Here is a 22,788-nt window from a genome sequence, read left to right as displayed (position 1 = left end):
CGTTTCAAAATATCGAATTAATGCTCTTCAGTTTGAGAAGTAAATTAAAGTGACGAATTATTAGTTAGAAGAAAAGTTTCTATTACTATACGACATGTCATTTTGAGAAACAACAGTAATTTATTGTAAGAAAATGACTGAAATTAAACATATGTAGGGATGGGGTATGTTGGCTCATATCAAGGCATGCTTAGCTTGACTTGTTGCCGCGCGCGTGAGATCTGTGCGAGCATGTGATTTGCTACCTACAATGCTGTCAATGCTGATAGAAGCTAGATATATATTTATATTAATATTTTTATATTGAAGAAAGCTATATCTAAAATAGTTTACAATTGTTCTTCTACAACAGCATTTCGCTATTTGATTATTACGAAATAACTTTAAAAGATACAATCTTTATCAAGAAGTACATATCTGTTACCCGTTTTGTGTTTCTACTACGTTTTCATTAATTTAACATGGACTTTTGTCGCATAGCCAACCTACCCTACTATCGGCAAGTTGGCTACAATGCAGCATGTTCGTATTTCACTTATTACAAAGAAACTATACAGTATACAAGAGCGTTCCTGGCATAAAAATGTAGAGAAAGGTTTTCTCTATCATATTAGCACTGTTTAATCATGAAAATTAGTTGTTTAAAAGCTCAAGTGCCGAAATTGTGAAAACGGTGCCAACGAGCCCCGGTCTCCTCTACGTTCTTATTTTTATAAAAATATCATATAAAATGAATTATTTTTGCTGTTCAACAAATCGACTTCAATTTGGTTGATAATGTGAAGAAGGGTTTTTAGTTGAGACATAAAGAGTATATTGCTGGATAATGATTAAGCAAGTATATATTTTCAATTATTGTGTAAATTTTGACATATTTTTAAATCAGTCAAGATTAAATCATAGTTCCACGCAACAAAGTCCAGGTCGAGCTATCATTTATGATTATAGGGCAGGGGCAGGTTCATGTTGTGGCCATTCTGCTCCTGCGCCTGCTGGGCCTCCGGGGCCCCATGGTCCTCCTGGTCTTGCGACGTCAATGGCCGATCTTCCAGTGCACCGAGCCCGGTGCATCGATAAGCATCACCCTATCGATCACACTGCAATTTCTTGCAACATTCAGCGTCATTGTTGCACTGAAAAAGATTACGCGAGATTATTATTTTGCACGATGTCTTTCGTATTACATAACTTAATTATTTAAACTTAAACTCAATGCACTTTCGCCACTTCTGACTTAATCCGTATTATTCACACATTTATAAAATTGTTCCCTGTAATCAATACTCAAATCTTGTCATTACTCACTATTTAAAATATTCAAAAAGTGACACTTTATACAGCAATATATTTTACTCTTTCTTTATTCTGTTTAATTGTGTATAACTTGGAGGAAAGAGATGAAACGTTTTCCTTACATACACGGAGAAAATTTTATAGTAAATATTACTATGGTGTCGCACTAGCTGCGGACCATCGAGGAATTTTAAGTTAAATTACTATGTTTATGGTAAAAATTACGTTATTTTATCGTTTTTAAAACAATAATTATAGTATTTTAACTTGAAATTCCTCGATGGTCCGCAGCTAGTGCGACACCATAGTAATATTTACTATAAAATTTTCTCCGTGTACAGAAAACATGTTTAATACACCGGATTAAAATATTATGTATATGTACACACACACACACACACACACACACACACACACACACACACACACACACACACACACATATATATATATATATATATATATATATTTATGTATATATATATATACATAAATATATAATATATAAATAACAATCAAGTGTATAAAAATCTCACTACATTTGTTAAATTTTCAATTTATGTCATCTATAAATTACATATATAGAATCCATCATATTTTTAAAAAGTATACTATTAAGTTATATTAATTAATTTAATGGTTTTCACGAAACAAATATTTGAATTAATAAAAAATGTAGAGATACACATAGATATATTACAGTTCAAAACATAATATCATACAATGGTACTTACGCGTGCTCCGAGTTTTTTGCAGGCCATGACCAAATTCATTGCGAGAAGCGTAAAGCAAAGAACCACGATGAATTTTCCCATTTTTTATTAATTGCTTGAGAGATTTCCTGTTTTATAAAATATATGTAGAATTATTGAGAAAGTAGAAAAATACTTTTAAACTATATAGAGATGAAGCTTTCGTATCCTCACCTGTAGTCAGCTCAGTGAAATTCAAACTGAATCAGTTCGGTGATCGGTCAGCTTATATACAGAATCATTGATGCATAGAAATATAGAATGATAATCTTTTTAAGTATGTGGTTTGTAGTGCACTTTGAAAATTTTTATCAGCTTACGTCCTGTTTATGCCCGCCGCTGATATCTATTATCGTTTAGATCTATTATTTATTATCGTTTAGATCTATTATTTATTATCGTTTAGATCTATTATCGTAACACATTACGTAAAGATTTATGTTTGTAGATTTTGACAAAAAGTGGGAAAAATTATAAACCCCCCCCCCCCCCAGAGACAATATCACGAAAACGAAAGCCTTTCCTCGTGATAGCATCGCGGTGTAATTGCGTCGCTTCTTTATTTATCCGTATATATTCGATATCGTGACAACCAGCCACAGCGTACTCACTGCAATAAAAATATCACTAACAATAAGTAATACCGCGAGAGATGGATTTTAGTATCTGTAAAATGTATAAGATTTAATTCTGTTAATTTTATAATCATAACATTGAAATGTGATTTGTGCAATAAGCCAACAAAATATCCTTTTAGAATAATGCTTTTGATAATAATAATACTTTTAGTTTTTAATACTTTCGATCAAAAATGCTAAACTTTATAATAAATCGTGCTATACGTAGTGTTTGGATGAATCATCATTGTATCTTTCCAATTCTTCTTCCTCATTTGCAAACGTAAAACCTCGCTCTACAGCTATCATTTCTAATTTTATCATCAAAATAGGAAGATGTTGTTCGTGTTTACTTCGACGCAAAGCATGATAAGACATGCAAACATCCCAACAAATATCGTAAATTACAAATTAATCAAGATTTAGTACTACATTAAGATAACAAAAGTAAATAGACATGCGTAAGAAAATGCTAATAGTTTAACAGATACAATGTGACGAAGAACTTTCGACTCATTTGAGTCGAAAGAAGACTTCATCAAACTTGTTGTAACATATTGAACTTAAATATTGTTGAATTTTTACTTTAGCTAGATTGTCATCTTAAATGTTTAACGTGAGATACAAGTATTTAATAAAGCACATGCCTACGTGCAATATTACATAATTTGTATTAAAACATGTTTAATTGTATTATAGTCATACTGCATTATACAATAATATGTTAGCAACGTTACTAATTGCTGATTATCCAAAGATCTTTTTGAGATAGCAAGCGCGGGAATTATTATTTAACGCGCCTGTCAAATCCAAAATTGATCTAACAATAATAATACGGTTTGCAGCCCCTGATAACATTATTTCGTTTCCGCCTTCCTCACTATAATGTATCTGCGCAAAGTTATTATTTCGACATTTGGCCCCGATTTCGCGCGTATGATGTAGCAAAATATAATCACGTTTTGTCAGCAGTGTCGTCGTGCCGTCACGGCGCGCAGGGCAGTTTGCACATTCCCGACTTTTTATTGTCCGAAAGTGTCACGATTTGATGTTAGTTGTAATCGTCCATTACGTTTTTCGCTCGCTGTCGGGCGATAATTGGCGGCACCACCGGTGTAATATTTCAGAACACCCGCCGTATAACGCGCTCGCGTGTCATTCGGCCTATCAAAACCGTTCTCCAAATTGATTCAGTTGTCGTTCCTCCCTGTAGAAGAAACCCCTTCGTATTTTTCGGGAAATTGTCCACCATAATAGTTTACCGCGATTTCTTATCCGAAAGATACCGTTTATTAAGCATTAATAGAACTTAACATTCATTAGTTCAAATTAAACAATTCTACATAATTATCATTATCACATTTGTTTATTTTAATGTCGTACTTTTATAGGGTAAACTTAGGTAAGATGGCCATACAGGAAAGATGGCCAACCCATGTTCATTCGATGTTTCATGGCGAGCTAGATTGAAAGAACATAGGTTTGCCATCTTTTCTGTATGGATAGGACTCGAGTTTACCCTAGAGAGTGTTTTAAAGAGCGCTTTTTTGAACGAGATAGATTGCTCTTTAAAGTCAATAGTTATTAATTTACCAATATGACAATATATCAAAACATTATACAAATAATATAATAATATAATACAGAATCAAAATAAAATATGAAAAATAAATACTCTCATTATTGTTTATTTTTCTATATGTATTTCTACTCTAATATACATTTCTAAGTAACATAAAATGTTAGGCAATTTTTATTATTTTCTCTGTGAGAGATGCGATTTTAACTTTTCCCTATGAATCCTCATAAATTTCAAGTATTTTCATGTAGCTAAATTAACGGTATCAATAGTACATAGATGTTATAATGAATTATGTAATTTGTATAATTTGTACATATAGTATTAATTACATGCATTAATAACAAACAACCGATGCAGCGTACAGCCAAAAATATGTAAACGCCTAATTCCCACTGTCACTCAATCTCCGAACCAAATCCCCCGTAGCTATCATATATAATATTTTCTCTCTACGCGCAAAGTTCGCTTAATTGAGTGCGCCATTATCTGTAATTTAATGCAATGTAAACGATTAAAACGTTTATCAAATTCGGTCCTGATTCTGGACTAACTGATGAGTGGTGAATCATGTCATTATGACGATAATTGCACAATTACAAAGCCAGATGTATAGCCGCGGCCGAAGATAATAAAAAAATCGGGAAAAAGATTCTGTTATGAAGTTACGACGTGTTATGAAGACAAAACGTTAAAACGGAAATTCGATGGAATAGGAAATTCTAGTGCAAGTACGGCAAAAATTGCATTTTTCAACGTGGAATGCATTCGACAGTCTGGATTCTGCATCTCGCGATGAAATGCTCGAGTTATCGCCGAACGAGATTCAAGCATTTGCAATTATATCGATGTATATTGCGACGTAACCGCATGTGTCACGCGGTCGTTAAAGTAACGTGAATCACACTCTAGAAGCAGGAGCTCTTTCGAAGGAACGATAATAACGTTATCTTTTGTCCCGGTATTTTCCGAAGAGTTCTGTTTTGATGAGATTGATCAGTTGTATACCCATACATTGTGATTATAAGCCTAAAACAGGCTTTTAAAATATATAATTATATATATATATATATATATATATATATATATGTATATCTGATGTTTTTTTTCATGTTTACGATTGAAAAAAGGCCTGTTTTAGGCTTATAATCACAATGTATGGGTATACGAGTGATCAATCTCATCAAAACAGAACTCTTTGGAATATATGTATATATATATAATTAAGAAGCGATGTTCTTAATTAGATTGTCGTATTTCACGTCTAAATGAATTAATTTCTATCTGTCTCAAAAATTGAGAGACACACACGTGAGAGACACATACGCTATTATCAGGTCAGTATATTTCCGTTATGACTTCTACGTCAATTCTGATAATAGAACGATCATAATAGAATTGTCGTGTTTTAGACGTGGTGAATGAATTACCTTCGCTTCCAGGCTGATATCTGAATTAGTCTTGCGTGCAGAGAGTGTGTACATTTGTACACCCTTTCCTTAACACAGTGCAACATCTACACGCACTTCCGACTTACACTTCCGAGCTAACCACTCCTTTCCGTTACACGCGACGGCTCAACCCCTAAGAAACCATTAAGCTCGTTATGAAATTACCGTAAATGTCTCGGATAAAAACAACAGCTATCCCACCACGTTTAATAGCTGAAAATGTTGACTGTCGAAATCAATAAGAAGAACGAATTATTTCAATATTATTTTATAATTATAGTAAAGAGAGAGATATATATATATTTTTATGAATTATTATATTAGAAAAATATGAGTAAATATAATATACAAAATTGCAGTTCAACACCACATATGAATAATTACTTTTGCCGACATGACAATAGATTTCCAAATAACCTGAATTTATCGCTAATTGCTCATTAATCAGTGACCAAAGTTAATTACTAAATGTTATGATAAACTCTATATAACCTGCTAGAAAAAGATATAAAAGTTATAATTTTAATATATTATTTCAAAGCCTTACACGATCGATTATTCTCGACGTCTACATAAAATCGATAATTTACCAGAGTTGCTTGTTGCAAGATGTAACAGCTAGTTTATTGGACGCGATGTAATTGTTACGCGATTACATCAATTCATCAATTCGAATACAACCAAAACAATATTTTTATTAATCTAAAGCTGTCAAATTAAAACTTCCAACTAAAAACAAAATATTCATAAACATTACTTGACAGATATTTATATTGTTTTACATATTTCTATGCGACAACGAATTATTGTTTAGTAAAACTATGTAAGTAAAAAATGCGATTAGGAGACATTCAACCGCGAAAAGTTAATCTCAATGAAAGATATAAGGGACGCTCAATAAGCAATTTTCGTTATCTGTCTCGCGCGGTTGAAATAATTACTTAAACTATCAAAATTTTCCGATAGCTCTTTTGTTTTGATCATTCTGGAGCGATATTGGAATTCAATAGATACATTTGTTCGTGTTGGAGGCTATCGTTTAATTCGTTATTATCTAGTGAAGTATATGAATATTGATCTGCATAAAATGCTCTCGAACCTTATCGAATAATTGATTTATATAGTAAAAAAAATATTTTCTTCTCTTTCCTCTCCGACCCTCTCTCTCTCTCTGTCTCTGTCTTTCTCGACATGCACGAGGTCTCGCCTCGATAGAGTCACTTAAGCGATAAATCTTCGCCGCTAACGTCGTCGTCCCCGTCTTTCGTGGTTTTGCTCTGTAGGATCTATCGCTCCCTTAGTTAGCGGACTCCGGCCTTCCAGTCGTCTCATTCGCGTTCTTCGGCGTAAACGTCGCCCGGCGTCGTCGCTTCCACCAGCCACGGTCGAAACGGAGAGCGGAGTCTCTCTAGGCTGAAGTGCCGGACAATTTGATAATTGGATCTGCGGCAGTGCCGTGATTTACGCGCAGTAGGGTCCACGCTGACCGTCCGGGTGGCCGCCGCTACGCGGAACCGCTTCGGAAGCAAAGTGGAGACGATTTCGACAGATAGATAGAGACGCGAGGCAAAGCGAGATGGAGAGAGAGAAAGAGAGAGAGAGAGAGAGAGAGAGAGAGAGAGAGAGAGAGAGAGACACACGTCTTCTCGCGAATTAGCTAAAACTATGTCTCTACTATGGCTAGACGCTGTTTTACGACAATCCCCAATTCTCGTTACAGTACGAACGTTATCTCGCGCAATGCATGCGCGATCAATGTATAGTACCTATACTATAATAGAGATGTATTAATCGCTTGCGTATCTTACATAGATGCGCTTGCATTGAAGTGCATGATTATTGATAAATTGTATTCATTTTTGTACGAATATCGCGATTCTATTATTTATAATTATAACGTTACAGACTTTTTTGCTACATAGATTGCATTTACGATGAAGGATAAATAATAATACTAATAAAGAAATAGAAAAAATATGAAGATGATAATTAAGATATCCTTCCAACGGACAGAATTAACAAATTATTATCTAATGTTTAAAAAAATCATGATATGTATTAAATTATATTTTACCTTGTTACATTAACTTTTTTTAGATTAGAATATTTTATTATTATATAGTAGTGTTAAATCGTGTTGGACATTCTCTCGAGGACATTCAGTGGGAGCTTTAAAGCTTCTCCAGTTATAGTCTCGGAGGAGTTCAAAGAAATCGCGATCACGAAAATTTGCCTGCAATCCAAACGACATGCCCTCGAATGGGCTCTACGAATCAAATCTGCAACGCTGAAAAAAGTGATGACCCGTAAAAAGTAACAGTGAGAAAGCGTTGAGAAGAGTATCATAAAGTCTCCCTTCGTTTGGCAAGATGCTTCGTCCGCTCTCCACTGCCCCACGGCTTGGTTTTTCAGCTTCGCCACGCACGTCGTGACGTGTTAGCCGTAAAACAGGCAAGAGATTGCCGTGAAATAAACTCCGAGCGGTAGCTCCTTTATATCGGGAAGATATGCGCAACAACAGAACATTCTTTTTTGTCGTTAAAAAAATATCATAAGAAAAGCGAAATGCACAAGCGACCCATTGCGTTATCTTCATATTTAGAGTTACTCATACTACAGATTGCTGTATATTTCTCATTAAAGTTGCATTACGTTGCGCGGTTTCACGTTAGAATAGTAATAAATCTTGAGAATCGATCAGTTAGATTTTACAGCGAACAAAGTGTTAAATAAGAACGTAAGTACGATCGTTTTACGTTATTTTATTGAACACTTTATTTTTTCACGAACGTTTCTTCACAGTTGTTTGCGTGACGAAAAATACATACACATTTACAGACGTTTATAAAGAAATCAGAATTCATCAGTCATAATTTTGTAACGAGAGAAAACATACGTTTAATTATAGGTTTTGCCTAATCGATTTTGGAGTTTCTGATAAAGATACTCAGGCTCGCGCTATTTATTTATCGTCGCGCGTGTATATATCGATATAACAAACAATGCAACAACGATGCTCGTGCGTCGCACTTAAATTGTAAATTGACATATGTTATTTTTTTTGTTAGCGCATGCTTTTTTCTAAAACTCAACAATACAGATAAAAAAAACCTGCAAAATACTTTCTAAATTTAAATATATAGATATTAAAAGCGGTTAATTCTAAAACTAAAAATATATTAAATGCATTGCAGTCATTTTGAAATAGATCTAAAACAATTTTAAATTAATAATTATTAATTATCGTATTACTTTATTTTGCCTATATATTTAAATTTCTTGCAAAGTTTATAATAATTTATAATTATAATTTATAATTAAAACTAAAAAATACGTTCTAAACTAGATTTTCTTAACTACATATTTCAGAACGATATTGTCGCATTCTGCTTAATCAAATTAGTAAGAAAATTTTGCTTTTTTAAATTCTGTCGAGTTACTATTTACACGAGATTTTATACGTATGTTATAAACATTTACAAAATAAATGCAATCAAGAAAGAAATATTATAATACATCGTTACAATCATGATACGCTAGATCTCGAATTAAATAATCATTATATGCCATAATCATTAATAAGTAAATAAATAATTCTACATATATGCAGTGGCAAATTATAAAAAATTAAATGTATTGATATTAAAATTTTTTTTATATTATTAAGCATATTTTTCTTTAAATGTTTACTACCTATATATAGTGTTAATTGTTATTAAATAAGACAAAGAATATTGATAGCTCCTGTGAATGTCTTTATTTAAGGTTACATATAATATAGAAACTTTTCTTTTTTACACATATATATATGAAAGAAAAGTAGTGTCGTAGTCAGATATAAATAAATATCAATTCTTATTAGTATGGCATTTGTCGTTCACGAGGTCTTGTATCTCCTCTAGACCTTGGGTATTGTTGCACACATATGTTAGCATGTTTTTGCCATTCCAGATTGCGACAGCACTCACTTGTTTGTCTACACTAAAATATTTATGATATAATAATTAGAGATGTTTCAATATTAAAAATTAACATTAGTTAATATTGCTGATATATATATATATATATATATATATATATATATATCAACCCAGATTTAAAATAGCATCTGGTCTCTTTATTTTAATACATATAATAAATTTATACGAATTATACGTAGAATATGAAACAAATTTATTATTTCTTAATTCTAATTTAATTTCTCTCATTCTCTTTTCGGGGAGAACACGATAACTAGAGCCCCTTGATTTGACTGGTTTTTGGTAGTATTTTTTACGCTGAACAAAAAATTATATAAGTCTTATAAGGCTAACTGCTTTAGTTTTTGAGATATGCAGTATTAAAGCTCAAAATAAATATAATATAAATCTTGACTTTTTTAAATTGGTAATTATGCATAAAAGTGACACCCTCACTTAGGAAGGTGACGTTGACAATATACACTTTTCACGCGAACCGAGGTTCACCCCACCTCCCCTCTGCTTTCGGGGGAGGTGCGGTAGTTCCTCCCTCGCTTACGTGTGTACTGTTTATACACACACAATTGAAGTATTATTTAAAAATTTATATTAATTTTCTAAGCATGAAAAGTTCATGCATACACTTTTTACGTGAACCGAGGTTCACCCCCACCTCCCCCCTGCTTTCGGTGGAGGTGCGGTAGCCCCTCCCTCGCTTACGTGTGTACTGTTTATACACACACAATTGAAGTATTATTTAAATTTACATTATATTTATTTTGAGCTTTAATACTGCATATCTCGAAAACTAAAGCAGTTAGGGCCTTGGCACATAGAAAAACTTAAGCAGTAAAACTGAAGCAGTAAGAAATCAACAGTATGGATTCGCTACCGCTTAGGGCTGTGCCCTAAGTTCTTGACTGTGATTGGCTGATTTGCTTACTGCTTGAATTTTACTGCTTAAGGTTTTCTATGTCCTATAAGACCTATAAAATTTTTTTGTTCAGCGTAAAAAATACTACCAGAAACCACAGTCAAATCAAGAGGCCCTAGTTATCGTGTTCGTGCCCTTTTTTCGTCTATAATCATTACTATAAAAATGATTGTCTCTTGTATATATAAATGCAATCAAAATACATACAGGGTGGCGAAGGAAGAAGAGCAGGAAGAAGAGCAGGATGACACACAACTCGCATAAGATCCTTCACTATAATGCAAGGCCATAGCCATAGCAATCATAATGAAAATGGTGAAAATAACGAACTTCATCTTGCCAATATTTTCTGTAATTATTTCTTATATATAATATCTACAACGGACATGCGATACAATAATTTGATAATATTGCTATAAAAATCACCATAATAAATTTAAATATATGTTTTAAATGACGAAATTAATAAAATAAGAAATATTTTATTATTAACACAATACAGATAGTTTTATAGAAATAGTTGATTATTAATTTCGACTCTCAACCTTTATTTTTAAAAAATTTGATGAATTTAAGAACTTACCTATTAAGAATTGTTCTTGGAAAGTGAGTTGGTTACACAAATCGTACGATGTGATCGTAACTGACGAATTTTTTATCTTTGAAGAGTATTTATAGTTTGTATCGCACTTATGTAAAGCGAAAATATCGGAAATGTACTGCTTACGTCATCTGCTATATGAAAGAAAATATTTGTTTTCAAAGACGCAGACTGCGTTATTCTTTGACAGATGTACTGCCCCAGTCAAACTCCCCGCCTGGCAGTGTCCTCGAATCGGATCACGCGGGAGTATTAACGGCGATCGGCCGCGAGGCCTAACGCCACTCTGACACGCTTGGCTCTAAAATTGCACCGCCGGGGCATGAAGCCCTCGGGGCACGCGCTCCGCCTAACCGAGTAAATAAGGAAACGATGAAAGTAGTAGTATTTCATCGGCGATGTTGCCATCTCCCCCTTATGCTACACCTCTCATGTCTCCTTACAGTGCCAGACTAGAGTCAAGCTCAACAGGGTCTTCTTTCCCCGCTAATTTTTCCAAGCCCGTTCCCTTGGCAGTGGTTGGCACAAAGTTCTCGTCTTTTTAATCCAAATTATCAATTACAACCGTAAGAAGTACATTTATTGCAGTTCCGTATTTGCAGATCGGAGTATTTTGCATTTTGTGTACCTACGTTAGAATCTTTTGCAATATTCAGTATATTAAATAGGATTAAATTACATAATATAATAATCAAACGCAATTGTATAAATAATTTTGTCACATTATTACAATTCTATTTCATTATTAAACAACTGCATTAAAGAAATTGTATCAACTATAAAAGATTTTTATTGTAAATAAATCTCTTATAGTGGATTTATTAAAGGAATTTATCAGAGGGTTTGTTAGAGAAATTTAGGATGATCAGTATATAGATATTAACTATTATAATTGTGAAAAAGTTTTTGTTAAAAAAGTAAAAGTTATTATTTTTAAAATACAATAATTTTTAATAATAAATGTTTAATAACACCGCTTTTTAATACCGTTTCAAATTTAATTGTCTTTTGATTCTAATCAAATATCGCCTGGCTATTCAAGATAAGATGAATTATTGCTAAATATTTTAAGCAAACATACATTATTCAATTGCAACAGTTGCATATTCCAGCGGAAACTAAAAAGGAAATTTATCTCGCAGCAAATTACAGTCACTATATTATATAATTTAAGTAACAAGACTAAAGACATTGTAATTTAATATTATTATATATATTTTTATTTATTTATTACATGGGTTGATTATCGTGGTTGTTTATTTTATAATTTACGTCATATATATGTATACTTGTTTTTAATATGAAATACCAGAGTACGTTCTTATTTTTATAAAAATATCATATGAAATGAATTATTTTTGCTGTTCAACAAATCGACTTCAATTTGGTTGATAATGTGAAGAAGGGTTCTTAGTCATTGAGACATAAAGAGTATATTGCTGGGTAATGACTAAGCAAGTGTATATTTCCAATTATTGTGTAAATTTTTACATATTTTTAAATCAATCAAGATTAAATCAGTTCTACGCAACAAAGTCCAGGTCGAGCTATCATTTATGATTTATTGGGCAGGGGCAGGTTCATTTTGTGTGTGTGTGTGTATGTGTGTGGGTGTGTGTGTGTGTGTTTGTGTTTGTGTCTTGTGGCCATTCTTCGACTCCTGCGTCTGCTGGGCCTCCGGGTCCTCTGGTCCGGATGGTGCAAATTTTAGCCCATCGATTGCAGATATATTCCGGGCAACATTCAAAGTCCTTGTGGCACTGAAAAAGATTACGCGAGATTATTATCTTGCACGATGTCTTTCGTATTACATAACTTAATTATTTAAACTTAAGCTCAATGCACTTTCGTCACTTCTGACTTAATCGTTATTATCCACACATTTATAAAATTGTTTCCTGTAATCAACACTCAAATCTTATCATTACTCACTACTTAAAACATTCAAAATGTGACACTTTATACAGCAATATATTTTACTCTTTTTTTATTCTGCTTAATTGTGTATAACTTGAAGGAAAGAGACGAAACGTGTTTCTTACATACAGAAAACATGTTTAATACACCGGATTAAAATATTATGTATATATATATATATATATATGTATATATGTATAAGATATGTATAAGATATGTATAAGAAAAAGTATGCAGATGCGTGTTGCAAATTACATATTTTTTCTTAAAAGCAACTATGTCTTTTTTTCATATCAATTGATTCGTCTCATTATTCTGTGCATAAAAGTATTAAGGTAACATTACCGAAAACTTGATGTTTTACAAGATATTTTGTATTTTATGTCAAAATACTAGAACTTTCAAGCTTTATAATTCCAAAAGTTCTTAATGAAAAAATACTTTCTTATAGTGTTTTGGAAAGCCCTCAAGATAAGCTACAAGAATATGCAATAAAAAGTAGGTAGTTCTATTTAAAAAATTGAAGGTGACCTTTACGTGACCTTCAAGCAACTATTTAAGGTAAAACTAATGACACCATCTTATGTACCCCTTGAAACCATACAACTTTGGTCTGGAACATTTTTCTCTAAAATGTTGCGTTTACGAATAAATCGGGTGATACGGGTGGTTTGAGACACCCGGTATATATATATACATATACATATGTATCTACATATACATAAATATATAATATATAAATAACAATCAAGTATAAAAATCTCACTACATTTGTTAAATTTTCAATTTATGTCATGTCTATAAATTACATATAGAATTCATCATATTTTTAAAAAGTATACTATATATTAAGTTATATTATGGTTTTCACAAAACAAATATATGAATTAATAAAAAAATGTGGAGATACACACATATTACAGTTTAAAACATAATATCATGCAATGGTACTTACGGGATGCCCGGGCAGTTTGCAGTCCGCAATGACCAAAGTTATTGCGAGAAGCGTAAAGCAAAGAAGCACGATGAATTTTCCCATTTTTGATTAATTGCTTGAGAAATTTCCTGTTTTATAAAGTATATGGAGAATTATGGAGAAAGTAGAAAAATACTTTTAAACTATATAGAGATGAAGCTTTCGTATCCTCACCTGTAGTCAGCTCAGTGAAATTCAAACTGAATCAATTCGGTGATCGGTCAGCTTATATACAAAATCATTGGTGAGTATAAATATAGAATGAGTAGAAATATAGAAATATAATCTCTTTAAGTATGTGGGTGTGTAGTGCACCTTGAAAGTTTTTATAAGTCTACATCTGTTTATGCCCGTCGCTGATATCTATTATCGTTTATCAGGCTTCATCAATTGCGCAAATCATAGTCAACACATTACGTAAAGATCTATGTTCGTAGATCTTGAAAAAAAGTGGGAAAAATTATAAACCCCCCCGCAGAAACAATATCACGATAACGAAAACTTTCCTCATGATAGCATCGCGGTGTATAATTTCGTCGTTTCTTCATTTATCCGTATATTCGATATCGTGACAACCAGCCACAGCGTGCTTTTTTCTAAAACTTAACAATATTATACAAATAAAAAAACCTGTGAAATACTTTCTAGATTCATTCATGTAAAATAAGGACGCAGGCAATTTTTTGCCAGGCATTCTCTAAGATTGAATCGTCTTTATTGCGGAGCATGTTCGCGTTGGCGTAAGTCATTTAATGTCAGAAGCTCGCGCTATTATCGAAGTGACGAGCGCGGCCGTAACAAATCTCCGCGGAAGAACGCCCATGGTTTACGCGGCTCTTTATCTCCCCGCGTGTAAGAGGATTTCTCTGGCTGTAAAAAGGTGAAATCGAGGGCACGGCGTCGCTTTATTCTCGCGGTCTGTCGCAACAACGTCGCACGACATATGAATCCTTCCGCAGCGAGGAGGGTTGACATTGCGAGAAGAGCTGCCGGGAGGGCTGCCGTTCTCTCGGGCCGGGTCGCGAAAAGTTGGAGCAGAGAAAATATGCGGTGGTCCGCCACCGGGAGAAGGAACGCCGGTAAAGTTTCGCGGGAGTGGGAAAGAACGGGCGAGAAAAGGAACGAAGCTTTCCTCCTGACACTCGTATTATTTCCGCCAGCCGCGCGCGCGTTTCCGCGCGTTATCCTCGCCTTTCCGCGCCTTTCCGCGAAGGCGGGCGACGCGACGGTGCAGGAGTCGTTTCGTGACATCCGCGTTTTACTGTAAATTGATTTCTCGTCGTTTCCCGACCGCGCGGGGAGGTAAGGCGGAATGACCGCGGGGATAAAATGCGCGCGGACGACGTAGCAATCGGGGGAAAGTCAGACGCAGGTTTATTCCTTCCCTCGACGCCTCTCTCGGTCTCTCTTACGAAATGGAAATGTCGGAAAAAAGGAAGAGCGTGACATTTCTTCCTTCGCGCATTTATCTCAAGGTAAATATTTATTTTACCGCAGATTTCGCGTCGTATATGATACAATTTTATCTTTGCTCGAGAAATATCTTTTTTTTACGACTGACGCGCGCGCGAACGTACGTGATTCAACTTTGAGTACGAAACTTGCGCACGACGTCGTAAGCACTCCAAAATAAAGAACGACGAATGCTCGAAGGTGGAATTATAAGCCGACTTTCTCCAGGCGGTAATAATCTTTATCTGCGATAAAAGAAATTGATCTTACGGCGAAATAGCCGGCAGAAACGGCAAAACAAACTCATGGTCGAGTTATATTGCGTCTCGCGTAATCTCGTACTTTACTGTCTTAGGCGAATCGTATTTCCGAATTCCCTGTGCGACATAAAGGAGCAGCGAGAATCCCCACCGCCGGCGCCGCGCCGGTTTCGGCCTTTTGAGGTTTACGCGATCGATGAAATCAGATAACGCAAATCGATTGTTTTCTCTTGTTACTAACACTGAGAATAAAATCAAGTAGAATTAACGAAAAAAATAAAAAGTTGAGAAATAAAAAAAATAATTTTATTAGACCGAGACAAAGTCCCGATATATTTGAAATCTTTCTATGTTACATAACGTATTATAATGTAACGTTAAAACAGCAATGGTAGTTTTATGCGGTCGAACTATCATTGAGATAAATTATATCCTCTATTGTATTACGCTAATAATTTATTCATACGATAATCAACGCCGGGAGAGGAGGAAAAGGCTGGCTGCCGCTCTCGGTTGTATTTAGTCATACGCAGTATTTAATAAAGCTCTTTCATAAATAATCATATTTTGTAATATTTCGTTGCGTATGCGTTAATATCGGTAACACATTAGTAGAGACTACTCTATATTATTTGAGAATAAATATATGACATCTTTGTCGTTCAATTGATGCATCTATTATTTGCAGCTGTGTAAATAATCGTAGGTATTCGTGGGATTGCGCACGTACGACGAAAAACGCGTACGAAGGCTCGAGTAATAAGCGATAACAGAGGCGTTCGAGCGCGGGATGCGCAGGGAGAAGTCTTAATTTCCTCTGCACCCCGCCGCCCTCCGCCCTCCGCCACGCCGCGCCGCGGAGGTGGAGGGTGGAGGCCGCCGTCGACCGTTTTTTAAGTCTGACGCGTGCTGGCCTTTTAAAGGCCTTTCTTCCAGCTGTTTAGGTTATTATAAGGACCGAAGGCGCAGGGACGAGCCACCGTCGAAAGGGTGACCATCCGCTCTCCCGGCCATTTCCTAGCAATTTCCTGACGCTGTTTTTCACGTGAACTTTTGAACTCGTTCCCCCGCAGGGTACCTTTTCACTGTAAAATATCTGCTAAGTAGCCGCGCGGCAGGACTAGCCGGTTATAAATGGCCGCGTGCAAATATCGCAGGTTTTTTTTTGTGTCCAGATGCGTCCAGTATATTTAATGCCCCCTCTGGACGTCGGTCATCGTCGATGACTGCGCGACGAAAATGTCCTTTGCAGAATTAATGGCCTGTCGCGATATATCGACGAACCAAAAATCGAGGGAAAACGAGTTCTGGATTTCCTTCCTGTATTTATTTCCTATACGCGATACCCCAAACGTTTATCTAGTATAAAAAAAAGTTACTATAGTTGTTTTCGCAGAGAATTTGAATTTTATTGGATATTACAAATTAACATGAACATATATGTTAAAATAAATCTCGAAGACTTGCGCGTTTGTCGTTTAATGGCGATCAATGATATCGCGCGTGACTGAAAACAGTACGCGTGCATGACGCGTAACAGAGATAGATGTATCAGAAACATTGTGAAATAGTGGATCATTCACTAAACTTTATTTTTGTCGGATTATTTAATAGTAAGAGATATTCAATACTTATTTAAAACAATCTGAAGGTATTAATAAACACAAGAGTGTAATATTTAAACAATATTTTACATTTTGAGGAAAGTACGAATTCTAAGATCTCGAATTCTAAGAATTCTGAATCTTAGATGCATGATATTAATGTTAACTGCAATACAACACGGCTGGCCTTCGAGGATAAATTCGGTTCGAGAGATAAATTTATATACTTTATTTGTGATGTGGTAATAATTATTAGTTAATAACATATTTTATTATAAAATAGAAGTTAATGGTAACTGATTGATTCAATTACCACATAATTACAATTTAACTGGCTCGGATGATAAATAAATAATAAATAATTTAAATTTAATTTCTCAATAAATTCGCGTTATACAGTTGACGTGCAAATAATGATTATTTGTCGTCTCTGCAGACATATAACTCTGTGCACATGATTCTGTGTGCTGCCGTTTACACGATGGTTCAACCTCCCTCCTGCAATTCTGCATTTTGAGCGTAAATATTGTATTATAAATAGATCGTTTCCGATAAAACATCTATAGCGATATCAGTTAAGAAAAAAAGTGTCAAATAACGATATAATTAGCCAAATTAGGTTGTAATAACACCAAAAAGACGTTGTCAGTACCTTACAAATGTAATAAGACAATATTTTTACGATATGAATAAAAATATTTGTTTTATTTCTAATAACTTAATATTAACTATACTTAATATTAATATACTGCTAATTATTTTTTCATTATTGTTTATTTTGATCAAAAAGAGAGGGCAGATTTATCGCGTTGTTAAGAATTTAGCCTTGTAATACAGGCGAACCGATTTGTACGTTGACAGGACACTTCCGAATCCTTTCTTAATGTACCGAAATGAAAGGAATCGATACCTCGCGCATTTTAATATCAGCTTGATATCGCTGAGAGATAACGTTGGAAGCCGGATATCCATTTTGGTAGAATTCAGAAGTGATTCGTATATACGGATAGCTACTAGAACGCTGCCATTATTCAGCACGAGTGAAACCGTGAATAATCTACGGCACTCTCGAAAACATCGACAGACGTTTGCGCATTCCTAAAAGTTGCCTTCGCCCGAAAATGATTTACCAGAATGATGTACACGCGGGAACACACACACGACGTGTTGTCGAAAGGCTCGGAAACGGTTTCCGATAGCGAACGAGTAACCCAAGTTAGTCTTGACCATACGAAGTAGGTTCACGCATACTGACACGCGTGATTATCAGTGCGCGGAATTCATTGGCCCCCGAAGGACAGGGGTAGACTATTCACATCAATGCACCCTTACCGAAGGGTTGCTAAACTTCGAACTTGCATCCCCCCTGTATTCGTCCGGCGCTGTCGCGGGAAAAACATTGCGACCTTCTCAAGAACTCGATCGAATGCGCGCTTTTATTTCAAGGCATCGAAGCAGCTTACTTTCATTATTATTGGCATTATCATTGGCGCCCTTTGTAACCGTATTTACATTTAAAAAGTTAGAGAGATAATATATCTTTTATATGTCACGCTATTTCTGAGCTCATTATCTGCATATTTTAGGTTGAGCTATTTTTAAGATGTATTATTACGGAATTCTTTATTTTTCCAATAAAAGCATTCTTTTCCGATATATTGTACAAATTAGGTTAAACTAAATTAATTAGCAGTATAGTAAATAATATTACCGCGTAAATAATATAATTTTTGCAATATATCAAGAATTTATTAATGTTACTTAAAATAAAAAAAACGTATTAATGTCGCGACGTTGTCTCGTATAAACAATTATATATTTTTTATTGTCTTTCACCGCGGATGTAACGCCGCTTTCACGAAATCTCAGAGTTAGTCAATAGATTTCCGGCAACGTCACTCCCGCACAATTTCGCGGACAATACTTTGACCCCTTTTTAAGCAGGTCGATGGTGCCATCTGTTAGTAAATGTATCAACTAATCAATGTTCACGCATGTGCATTATGTGCTTCCGAGTAATCTCTAAAAGGAAAAGTCGGCAATGAGGGTCCCTAATCGGATCGATGATGAAAGGGTGAATGTGCCCTGAAACTCATTTCGCGTTTAAAACAAAAATACGTAAAACAAAAATAATTGTAAAAAACATAGAAAAATATGAAAAAACAAAAATTAAAAAAACGCAAAAAACACAAATTAATAACTCATCGAAAGCGAAAAAGTTTGAATTACGACGAGCACCCACGGAACGATCTTTTTTCGACGCCGCTTTGTACCGCAGGTTGCATTCTCTAGGCGTCCTTTTTATTCTATTTATTCTTCTATTTAACATATCGAGTAAAACATTTATTTCGATATTTCACATTGTCAGATCACTCGACTCAATAATAACGTTTACTTATAATTACAAAAATACGAACGAAGAGATACTTTATATTTATTGTATAACATTATATTTCTTTAAATTAAATATTACTTTAGTTACAAAATATATAAAAAAAGAGATATTCTCGTCTTATATACAGAAAGATGTAATTGTATGATTTCTGTTATATTTTTATCTTTGTAACACAAAGATGATGGAAACTTTTCATTTGTATTACACGAAGCACTGCAGAACGCTCGGCAGAAATGATAGGATTCACCTAACAAACGCACTAATATGATGAAATCGAAATCTTCGTAATTCAAACAATAATGAGTATCGGTTGAATATCGGAGAAGAGCAGTAATTTCGGAATAACGTATCCCTCCGCAAAAGCGTTCGGCGAACAAGCCGGGCCGCTGCCGCAGTCGCGCTTACGTTCGAAAACGCACGTAGGTCCATTACGAAACGATATAATGGCGCAGTCTATTATCTAAACAACGAGAAGCCCAGCAACGGAATCGCGCGGCGCGGCGCGGCGGGGGTTTTGCCGCGAACGTTATTGATATTCCAGGCGGTCGTCTCGCTTTACGTTGAAATTAGCCGAACGGAGGAAGCCGCTGCATAACGCTGTCGCGGATACAAACGAGAAGCGAAGCCGATGCACTATCGAGTATCGATCATCCGGCCGCTCGAGAGCGGCTCGAGCATCGCGGAACGATACGGCGCCTCCTCCGTTGCGCGTTCCGTTCGCTTAATATCTTCGTCAAGATTCGCGAAGTGGCTGCGATTGCTATCGCACCCCGCCCTCCCCCTGTCCCCCCTAACTCATAAAGCTCGACCCCGCGTTGACTCGCGAGAGACGCACTTCTCTTATCGCGAAGCGATAAAAATGAAGAGTCTCGAGATAAAGAGAATGAGAAAGAAATGATTCGGACACCGCGAGAAAAGACATGTGTTCTAAAAGGAAAAGTTTGAAGAAGCAAAAAGAAAATTCTTGCAATTGTTACAAAAATTATAATAGATAAGATAAAGTTTGAATATTCTTCAATTAGCACAGCTTCTAATTTTATATAATTAGCAAAAATAAATATTTCTAATCTATTCATATAAAATATGATTGATTTGTGCCTCTTTCGCAATGATCGATTCAAATACTTCAAATAATAGAAAGAGAGCCAGAGCGAAAGGCGGAAAATAGCATAAAATGTGCGAGTGACCATTCTTGTAATTATTACAAAAATTATAACAGATAAGATAAAGTTTGAATGTCTTTAGTTAATACATAGCTTCAAATATGATATAATTCTCATTAAAAAATATAAATATTTTTAACCATTCATATATATATATATAATATGATTGATTTGTGTCTCGTTCGCAATGATCGATTCAAATAATAGAAAGAGAACCAGAGCGAAAGGTGGAAAATAGTGTAAAGTGACCATTCTTGCAATTGTTACAAAAATTATAGCAGATAAAGTTTGAATATCTTCAGTTAACATAGCTTCTAATTTGATGTAATGTCTCACTAGAAAATATTGATATTTTTAACCATTCATATAGAATATGATTGATTTGTGTCTCTGTCGCAATAATTGATTCAAATACTTCAAATAACGGAAAGAGAGCCAGAGCGAAAGGCGGAAATAGCGTAAAGTGTGTTCGCGCTGCGAGTGATCATTGCCAAAGGGCGAGGCTGACCGATCGGGCCTTCCCCGTTTGTCCAATCGATCGGGCTAAAGATTTTCGACTCTTAATTAAGATCGCGAGGGCACTCGAGTTTTCAATTAAAAGAGTAGCGACGTTCCCTCTCTCGTTGTCTCTGTTTCTCATCATCGTCCTCTTTTTGTCAGCTCCCCATCTTCGTCGTCCGCACATTCATTTCGTATTTTCGTCCCCCTCTCTGTCTCTCCTCTCTCGCTCGCTCCCCCATCCGTATTTTCCTCGCTTGCGCGTTCTTTTTGCCTCGCCCGCCTGATGCGCTAGCAACATTAAATGCAATTTTGCGCAACGCATCCTCCGAGGGTACTCGGATCCCGATGGTGTCTCCCGATCCACTTTTTCCGTTTTGGCCACTTTTGTGGAGTGCGCGTGCAAGCGGTCGTGTCATTTTTGTTTCCGACAACGTTTCCGATTCTTTGTCGGACGATATCGAAAAATATTTGTTGCCTCGTTACCTCGATGCTCGAGATCACGTGCAATATTTCTAGCAGAGCATGGCGCTTCGCGAGGATTTTCCATCGGCTGCTCCGCTCATGAGCATTGAAATATTCAAGCAACCACTTCATACTGTTTCTAAATTCCTGACTATCGGAAAGCTCTGTTTCTGTTTTTAATTCCAGATCCGCTATCTCTGACCTAATGAAATTGGAATGACACAAGAATTAAGAAATATGGTCGCGTAATATAAACGCGTTTGGCCGCGATCTGTTCGCAGAGCGCGTAAGAAACGCGAGATTTCTCACGGAGGCATCGCTCGCCTCGAATCCGCGCGACAATCGCGCATCCGTGGGGAGGAAAGAGGGAAACGCGGGGGAGGAAAAAGCAGGAAGCGAGCGCGTGATCGGGATCGACAGGGGGTGGTATTTTTGGCGGTTATCCCCGTCGGCGTGTCGATACGAGTCGCGAAACGGAGGGTAACGGTAACCCTCCCGTGTTGCCCAATGCCAATTTTTGCCGCATACAAAAGCGTGCCATACGCAGCGCTTCCCGCCCACGCACGCACGGCACGCACACACGTATCCAGGCGGCGGCGGCCCGATAATGCTGCACGATGACCATGGGACACCGGGCTGATTGGGGTGTGCAGGCGACCTATGCAGTTTAATTTATGTTGCATCACCAGCCAGTCGTACGTGCATCAATCCGTACTGCCCGCGATCGCGTCTCGCTCGCGTTCCGGTGCGGTTTTTCGGCGACGGCGATCGGCGACTTCGAGTCTTCTACGCGACTACTTGCTTCCCGATGACTCCGTGTTCATGTACGTACTTGTATGTAGATGCCTATATATGTGTGTGTATGTGTGTGT

At 35.8% G+C, this 22,788-nt stretch overlaps 4 long non-coding RNA genes across 4 annotated transcripts in view; 1 reads left to right on the top strand and 3 right to left on the bottom strand.

Moving 5' to 3' along the window:
* Positions 1 to 22,788, top strand: part of LOC139819576 (uncharacterized) — a 159,554-nt gene that overhangs the window by 38,943 nt on the left and 97,823 nt on the right. The gene's annotated exons all lie outside the window — the stretch shown is intronic.
* Positions 825 to 2,311, bottom strand: LOC139818960 (uncharacterized). Its single transcript, XR_011733563.1, has 3 exons — positions 2,220 to 2,311; positions 2,028 to 2,134; positions 825 to 1,133 (listed from the first exon to the last, which is right to left on the bottom strand). It is a non-coding gene; the product is annotated as an uncharacterized lncRNA (long non-coding RNA).
* LOC139818840 (uncharacterized) lies at positions 9,427 to 11,269 on the bottom strand. The gene is made up of 3 exons (XR_011733533.1): positions 11,169 to 11,269; positions 10,793 to 10,934; positions 9,427 to 9,673 (listed from the first exon to the last, which is right to left on the bottom strand). It is a non-coding gene; the product is annotated as an uncharacterized lncRNA (long non-coding RNA).
* Positions 12,384 to 14,327, bottom strand: LOC139818685 (uncharacterized). Its single transcript, XR_011733480.1, has 3 exons — positions 14,254 to 14,327; positions 14,059 to 14,168; positions 12,384 to 12,946 (listed from the first exon to the last, which is right to left on the bottom strand). It is a non-coding gene; the product is annotated as an uncharacterized lncRNA (long non-coding RNA).

The sequence above is a fragment of the Temnothorax longispinosus genome, chromosome 9 (assembly GCF_030848805.1).
Source record: "Temnothorax longispinosus isolate EJ_2023e chromosome 9, Tlon_JGU_v1, whole genome shotgun sequence".
NCBI lineage: Eukaryota > Metazoa > Arthropoda > Insecta > Hymenoptera > Formicidae > Temnothorax > Temnothorax longispinosus.
Note: the sequence above shows the minus strand (reverse complement) of the source record. Positions and strands in the feature narration are given on the sequence as shown.